Source organism: Alligator sinensis, unplaced genomic scaffold, assembly GCF_000455745.1.
Source record: "Alligator sinensis unplaced genomic scaffold, ASM45574v1 scaffold510_1, whole genome shotgun sequence".
Taxonomy (NCBI): Eukaryota; Metazoa; Chordata; order Crocodylia; family Alligatoridae; genus Alligator; species Alligator sinensis.
The window spans coordinates 1,076,381-1,085,481 of record NW_005842052.1 but is presented as its reverse complement, the minus strand read 5'-3'; positions in this window follow the sequence as shown (position 1 = coordinate 1,085,481).

The window sequence follows — 9,101 nt, the reverse complement described above, 5'->3', positions numbered from 1 at the left end:
GTAGGAAAGGCTGGGCAGGCGCCAGCACCACCGCTGCAGGCGGGCCTCCACCCCCTCCTCGAGGTCGTCCCAGTTGCGCGCCATGAAGGTCGGTGGCCCCAGGAACACGCCCAAGACCTTGAGGCCCTCGCGATGCCATGTGAGGCCCCCCGGCAAGTCCGGGGGAAGAAAGAAAGAAGGAAAGTGATTTGTGTCTATACCCTGCAAACACAAACTGAATAGTCTGGCACTGAATGCTTGGAAATGCTAAACGAGAGAGGGCAAGAACGAGGTACAAAAAGGGGGGGCGGGAAATAAATGCAGTGCTACTTTTCTAAACAACCGTTAGGAACATAGAAACACAATGGTTTATTCATCAGCATTTCATGTCAGACAACATAAAGCCCTATCTCTCTATTTGTATTTCTCAAGGAAAATTAATTTGGTCTCCAGGATTTCATATTATTAGTCATCATCATTCCTCCCCCCTCAATCACACAGACAAACATGTGCTCCTTGATCCAGCAAAGCACTTAAACATAACATTTCATTTAAATGTATGAACTGTCTCATGGGCTCCAGCTGTCCCAGACAATGTTAAGCATGCACATAAGTGTTTGCAAACTCAGGACCACACAAGGTAACCATGGGGTAACTTAAGTCTCATTAAAAGAAGCAAAAGATTCAAAAGCCAGCTTCAATGGATGTGCATGTTTCATTGTCAGGAAATGTATGCGTGCCATGCTGACTCTGTGGGTCACATTCATCCCCAGGTAAAGTCACGGCAGCCAGTAAAGTCACACCAAGGATGGAGTTGCCCCAGCACCTGCACCTATAAAGCCTTCTCAACACTGAGCTCTATAAATGTTGTGCCTGTAACAGTAGAGATCGGAAATTGAAGCAGAAAGACTGAGAATTAATTTTGACTCCGAGGCCTACCCTAAAGCCACAGACGTAACAAAGGGATCAGAAGACAGGCATAACTAAATTCTGCTGCACTAGCAGCTAACGAGAGTCAATCAAAAGACCAGTCTACTTCCAAGGATAATTACACTGCAGAGTTGATCTAATAAAACATAGATTTGTAAGGAAAAGCTTTGGTGGGATTATTTTTGGAATGATCAAGGTCTTATGGAGGCTGAAAAGTCAAATATGATACAAGAAAAAAAAACCCTATGCTATGATCTGGCTGTCCGTTACAGTTATGAATAATGCAAATCATGTCTTTTTGAACGCCTAATTCCTCTGCTACTAAGCAATCATTTAGCTGTGTGTAGCTACTTATTTGTGCCCTGCTTTTGGTATCTCTATTCTTTATGCTGCCCAGATCACATTCAGCTCTTACGTCAAGGTCAGCTCGAGCTGGGACCTGGAGGTGCTGTGTATAGCTTGGGTAAAGGATACGCACTGCATATACTTAGTTGAGTAATGATCATTTTCTTCTTTCTCTTATTCAGCCCCCAAAACGCTCCAACTTCTTATTTTTAGTTTTGCTTAGGCAGACAGTGCCTTGCCAGGAATGGATCCTTGGAAAGTTTGGAACTATAACAACTGCACTCATTTATTGATCGCTTTGATCAGACACCAGGCAGAGCAGGGGGAAAAAACCTCAACCCATGCATCAATAAAGGACTTGGAGCCTACAAAGCTGTACAGAGAGAGTCAGAATACTACAAGGCCCGGCTCCTTAGAAAAGAAAACCCATGACAGGGGATCAATATAAAACCTTGTGGTAAAGGCACTGAAGTGGAGGGAGGAATGATCAGGTTGCTGCGAAAGAAACTCTAAGGTCTGCATTAAAACCTTGAAGCTGAGACCTCGTGGAAAATGCTGTCATTAGTAAAGGATGCCTAGGTCTGGAAGGGTAGGGGAGGCTCCAGGCTACTGTTTGGTTATTATTAGAGAAATAAAAATGAGAGATCCTTCTTTGGGTATAGTCTAAGGGCTTTGTTACGGGTTACACTGTGAGCCACACAAATGTGGATGGGTGTTAGTGCTAGCTGGAGTTTGGAGCAGTCTCATGTCCAGGCCGACAAGGGCCCAGAGGACAGAAAGGGAAGAATCCCCTTCTCAAATCCCCTTCCAGGTCTCCCTCCTGCCCCTACTTCCTGGGGCTCTCCTGATCCCGTCCCCACCACCCCTGGGGCTCCTCCCTACCCCTCACATTAACCCTTCCTTGACTGCTCCCCCAGGACAGAGGCCTCAGGCAGCTACAGGTAAGTGGGAGGTGAAGTGGGTAGAGACTATTGAGCAGGGATCTGGGGAGGGCAGTGGGCCCATGTTTTGAATGTGTCCCTGTAAAAAGATGGGCAAGTTTTAAAACACACGGACCAGTGAGCAAGGGAGAGATGTGGCCTATCCACGTCTGTGCACCGATGTGGCCTGTGGACCCATGACCGAGGGAGAGATGTGATTCTGTCCAGTTTCCCCCATGATTTCATGGGGCTCAGATGAACCCAGGCAGTGTGGGTCTAGCTCAGGACACTACATGCATAAGAGATGGAGGATCTTTCCCCATTTCCTGCCTGCAGAGAGCCAGCTCCACCTCTCTGATTCAGAGCTGACTGGGCAAGGCACCCATTAGAGTTGCAGAAGGACATAGTGGAGCTGTTACATCAAAGATCATATTCTTCGTTCCCCTCCTTCCCGGGCCTGCCTGTGCCTAGCTGTTGCAACACCTCCAGCACATCTTCTCCTTCCCCTTACCTTGATGGGGCACCTTCAGAAGCAACAAAGCCAGCTTTGTGCCATTAGAGAATGCCCACGGCTCTTTTCTAGCTGCTTTCTGACCATTTTGCACTGCTTGGGAACCAAAAATCCAGCCTTCTCTGATCAGAGCATGCATGGTAATTGAAAAATAATTGTGTTCACTGAATAGCACTGATTATTCCTCCTGCTGTTTAACAAATGCATCTATTGCTAATTGGGAGAGTTATAATAGCACTGCAGTTGTGGACATAGATACTATGGGAGGGCTGATTTGCCTGCCCTCTTGTCTGTGTACAGCATGAACTCTAATATTAAGCACTTGCCGGAGCTAAAACGTTGGGATCCTGGACATCATGGACCTGTTACAAGTATGTTGCAAGTGGAAACGTGCTGTGAAAAACAATACTTTACCAGTATCAGATCTGGCCTGCGGAGCACCCCACAGATCTGGCAGTTTGGCAGTGGGAGAGCAGTGGCAATTAACACTGCCACTACTCTCTTAACCCCAAATTTGGGGTAAAATCGGTAAAATCGGGCTGCATCCATGCCAGCCTCCCACAGACCATATCCAGCCCTGCTTATCCGACCCACAGGGCCAAAAGGTTTAAGTCTTACAGACACACACACACACACATATGTATATACACATATATGTATATATGTGTGTGTGTGTGTGTGTGTGTGTGTGTGTATAGACTGTTTTTTTTTTTCTCTAAAGTTACTTTCTTCTGCAAAGTAATCACTGGTGGTTTGATGAGGTTGTCTGGTTATTCTGTGCCACTTGCCATGGCTTCCTAAAAGAAAGAACCACCTGTATTCAAACGCAGGGTAAGTGTGGTCAATACTCAAAGGGCTGATCTACACATTCATTAATGCACTGTAGTTACTGCGCATTAAGTGTAGTACTTGATTAACTAGGTACTAAATCAATGTGCAGTGGGTAACTGCATAGTAGCACTGGCACATGGGTTTTTAGTGATAGTTATTGCGTGGTAGCCTAATACAACTGCGCAGTAGTGTAGTAGCACGTTTTTTCCTGGCGCACACAGTATTATTAGGCTACTGCACAGTTAACATCCTGTGTAGACATCCCCAGAGTGTCAATAGTCCATGGTTGGGTCTAAGAGGACTTGGGAAAATACCACCCATGATAGATAAAAGGACCAAACTGACACCAGAAAGGGGCACACTTGAAGTGATCAGAAAAGGAGCAAAAATTCACCTGTTCCTACAATTGTGACACTCTAAAGTTGTAATCTTTACAGTGCTTAAAACAGGGGTCCTAATCCCAAATTCTAGATTCAAGCTTATCTCTAAATGTAGCTAAATTAGCTCTGAGTTTTAGGGTTTGGATCCAGACTGATTGAGTGTGATCACAAATGAACAAAACTTAAGAGGAAACAAAACATAATCAAATACAGACCCTCAAAACCTAGAGGTGCCAAGTTTTACGCATTTTGCTCCCAAAGGAGAAAAAAAAGGTTCATTACAAATGTTTTCAAGAGTTACATGATGTTGTGTTCTTTAAATGGTTGTCTCCTGTATGGAGATACTCTGTAAATGCTTAAAACCCTACTCTTGATTTTATGAAGACAGTGCAGGATCTGCTGAATCAGTGGAGCTGTGCCACTTTCCCCCCCCCCCTTCCCCCCTCTATTATGTGCTAAGGTTTATGAAACTAATAACTGTTTTAATAATAGATAGAAGGAGAATGCTTGAATTTAGAGAATACATTAAAATTTGCACAGGTAATTGGATTGTGTGGGAATTCAAGATAAGAATAACTTAATTAAAATGAAAATTTAAAACAAATGACCAAGGTTGTTGCCAATTTTTTCGCCCTCTTCAAAAATTAATTTACATCTCATTCTAATCTTTGTGCAAAAGAGACGGTGACTCTTTAGGCTTTGGAGGGTTGAGCTGTAGCTGGCAAAAAAAAAAAAAAAATACCCGCAAGAGTTCAAAAATGAGAGTAGAGGACTATAAATTCCCGTATTAATACCTCAAGGCTGAATATTCACTATTCAATCCACCCAGAGTGAAGTGCAGCTCCTGTCAGGATCGAGGCAAGGATAACACAGGGACTCAGAGGAGCACGGCCTGGGTTCTGGTTCCTCTTGCTGCATTCGACACTGGCACTATCCCCATCTGCACTAGCTCCTGTACCCTGGCTGTTGTGCTCAAGGGGGAGAGCCACACACGATGCCCTTGCACACGGGAAAAGGAGTAAGGAGCTCACCGATGGCTTGTTCCACCCCTGAGCCCCCTCTACCTGTGTATTCAGCAGAGCTCTGATCCAATTGTTTTGAATGGGGAAATAAGTAACATGAGAGTCTTTTGCCGCATTTTCTACCAGCCATGCAGTTTGATACACAGGACTTAATTCTTTACATTTGCATTATCATAGATCAAGGGTCACTACATGAAGGCCAGTGGAGTAGCACCTGTTTAAGGAAATTCCAGCAATAACTCTAAACTCATCCACCTGGCAAAACTAGAAGGCAGAGAGAGGAAGCACGTTAGCAGGGAAGATGCTCACATATGGAGACAGATGACCATGTTTAAACCTGGACAGATGAATCAAGCCAGCAGACACCAGATGTCTATTAAGAAGTGACTTCCCAATGCATATAAAATATAGAGCTCTTGATTCATCTCTGTGAGAGACTATTCACCCTGGCCAGCTGAAGTGCTGGCAGTCCACTTTGCCTCAGTTTCCCTGTTTACCACACCACACTCATAAAGATGGATGACTCCAGTTCAGCATCTTCTACCAAACCATTGCTTTGTTTCTCCAACACAGAGCTCTGCTGCTTCAAGTAACCTGCAGTTCCCTTCTATTTAGGGCTTGCAGAACAACCCATATTCAATTGGTCTCCTTAGCGGATACTCTGGGAGCTTCTACATGTGCAATTAATGCGCCTGAATTTTCTGTGCAGAAAATTTTGGAGTATTAAACTGCGCCTGGAAACATGTCTGAATGTGTGCCTGCATTGGGAACAAATTTGCTCTAGGAGTACTTCAGTCCAGGACTGCTCCTGCCCTGCACTGCCCGCAGGCAGCAGCCAGGGGGAGCTCCAGGCTCCCTCGGGTGCCAGCCTTGGGCTGTCAGGGGGCACTGGGGACAGCAGTGGGCTGGCAGAGGGCATGATGGAGGATAGGATTCTGGGGGGCAGGGGAAGGGGGAGCTGGGGACAGCTCCACACCCACCCCCAGAACTCTGAGCTCCATGCAGCTTCGAGCTGCTCCCAGCAGCAGACAGGGAGATGTTTTCAGTTCCCTGCCCACACACTGGAGCTCCGGGCTAACCTGTGGCCCTCTGATGCCTGGGCTGACAAGGAGCAATTTGCTCTCAGTCAGCATCCACATGCTCATAATTTCATAGTTTCATAGTTGGTAGGGTCAGAAGGAACCTGAGCAGATCATTAAGTCCAACCCCCTGCCATGGACAGAAAAGGATGCTGGAGTCAAACGACCCCGGCAAGGTGATTATCTAGCCTCCTTTCGAAGAGCCCCAGGGTAGGAGCGAGCACCACCTCCCTTGGAAGTTGGTTCCAGATCCTTGCTGCCTGACAGTGAAGTAGCGCCTCCTGATGTCTAGCTTGAATCTACTCTCAGTCAGTTTATGGCAATTATTCCTTGTTACTCCCAGTAGTGCTCAGGAGGAACAGGGACTCTCCCATTGCCTGTTGGTCTCCCTTGTCCAGTTTGTAGATGGCGACCAGATCCCCTCTCAGCCTTCTCTTGTGAAGGTTGAACAGGTTCAGGTCCTGTAACCTCTCCTCGTAGGGCCTGTCCTGCTGCCCCCTGATCATGCAGGTGGTCCTCCTCTGGACGCTCTCAATGCTGTCCACATCCCTCCTGAAGTGCAGCGCCCAGAACTGGATGCAGTACTCCAACTGCGGCCTGACCAGTGTCACATAAAGGGGGAGGATCACCTCCTTGGTCCTGCTCATTTCAGTACATTGGTTTAATGTGCCATTTTCTAGTTCATGTATCTACTGGTAGTAGGAAATGGTACATTAGAGTAATCTTCTGTGCTGTAATTGCTGTGCACATGTAGACAGTGATGCATCTTGTATAGACATATCCCCTGAGAATTAGATTTGCTTCCCCACTCCCTTTTATTCCAGGCATTCAAACACAATCTCTGTGGTAGGGCACTGTTGGTGCCTGACACTTTAAGGACTGGAGCAGGCAGCAGCCAGGTGCTTGAGTATGGGGCCATTTTGAGACCTAGGATATATATAGGGTGAAGCAATAGTTTGCTGCTGGCAGCCATGAAAGAGACATCAGCGGGTGGAGCTGAGGCTCAGGAAGAGCTTGGAGGTTTATGGGCTGGGGCTATGGGGATGGAGGAGGCTCCTGGTCCTGGGCATGACCTAAAATTACACCCTGCTGGGGATGGGTGGCCTGGTGGGACGGTTTGTGGAGAGACAGCCACCAGGAAATGCTAGGCCAGTTACCACTCTGGTAAAAGGTGGGTTGGAGCACCTTAACAACCCCAGCTCCCACAACAGGGTACATAACCCCATAGCAGAGCCTGAGAAGGTGGACCCATGTAAAAGAGTGGGGGCTAGTTGATCAGAAGCCTGACTTGAGGCACTCTTGACTGGTCAATGCTGGAGTCAGGACCAGAAGGGTCAACAGGGCCAGAGGCCCACCGTGGGGGATGCCCAGAGTTGAGGGCCTGGGGTTCTGACTGGCCTTGGAGGTAAGGCCAGCGCCTGTGTGGCCAAATGTCCCGGGGGAGGGCACACCCAAGCGAGGGAAGAGTACGGAGGGTTATGGGGGCCAGAGTTGTTAAGAGCTTAGATGCCATCTGCAAGGGATGGGCTGTGGTGTAGGGAGGTTTGAAGCTGCAAGTAACACACTCTGACACTGGGGCAGGAAATGAATAGCCTCCTGCCTGGGTAATATCTTAATCATTTTCCATCAAGGTGTTGCAGTAGAGAGAGTGGGGGGTTAGCCCAGAAATGGGTGGGCAGGCCAACTTCTAACGGGCCCTGGGAAGGCCTTCTGTTACAACCTCCAATCAAAATCTTTAGGCTTCCTGTAGCTCCCACTTACTAACTCATCTTTGATTTCCATTCCCTAGCCCCAATGCTACAAACTACATCATTTCTACAGGGCATTAATAGTGGTTTACTCCCTCTCTGCAGCTTCTTTCCTTTCACATCCCTTCCCCAAGTTAGTTGCCTTTCCAACTTTTACTGGGCTCAGGTGCCTCCTCATCAGACTCAGATGGAAGTCAAACAATGAACCCATAATCATTTTGGCTAAGTACGGACAGTCAAAAAGTCAAAGGATGAATTAAGTCTGCAATTGGACCTAGACAGGTTACAGGGGTGGGCAGATAAGAACAGGATGGGTTTCAACACTGACAAATGCAAGGTGCTGCACCTGGGGAGGAAGAACCAGCAGCACATCTACAGGCTGGGGAACCCCCTTCTCATCAGTGCAGAGGCAGAAAAGGATCTTGGTGTCATCATTGATGCCAAAATGAACATGGGCCACAGTGTGGGGACGCAGTCAGGAAGGCCAACCACACCTTGTCATGCATCCACAGATGCATCTCAAGCAGGTCCAAGGAGGTGATCCTCCCCCTCTATGCAACACTGGTCCGGCCGCAGTTGGAGTACTGCATCTAGTTCTGGGCACCGTACTTCAGGAGGGATGTGGACATCATGGAGAGGGTCCAGAGGAGGGCCACCCGCATGATCAGGGGTCAGAAGGGCAGGCCCTACGAAGAGAGGCTACGGGACCTGAACCTGTTCAGCCTCCACAAGAGAAGGCTGAGGGGGGATCTAGTGACCTGTTACAAACTAGTCAGAGGGGACCAGCAGGCATTGGGAGAGTCCCTGTTCCCCCGAGCACTACCAGGAGTGACTAGAAATAACAGTCACAAGCTGGCAGAGGGTAGATTCAGACTAGACATCAGGAGGTGCTACTTCACAGTTAGGGCAGCTAGGATCTGGAACCAACTTCCAAGAGAAGTGGTGCTGGCTCCTACCCTGGGGGTCTTTCAGAGGAGGCTAGTTGAACACCTTGCTGGGGTCGTTTGACCCCAGTGCTCTTTCGTGCCACAGCAGAGGGTCGGACTTGATGATCTGTCAAGGTCCCTTCCGACCCGACTGTCACAACCCAAAGGGTGTGATTTTTGTTTGTGTGTGCTTCGGCACTGCTAAATTGTTCCCGCTAAATTACAGCTTCTTTGCACGGTGGAGTTTTCTGCTGCAAAAGAGAACCCCGGTGCAAGGGAGAATTTCCTGCCAATTTGAAGCTTTCTTTGCAGGGTGCATTTCTTTGTTGCAGCACAGAAATGCTCGTTGCAAAGAGTTCCCGCCATTTGTATGCTAATTTGAGTCCCATTATTGGCCAGTTCTAAATTATTCACACATGGCGGCTAGTGA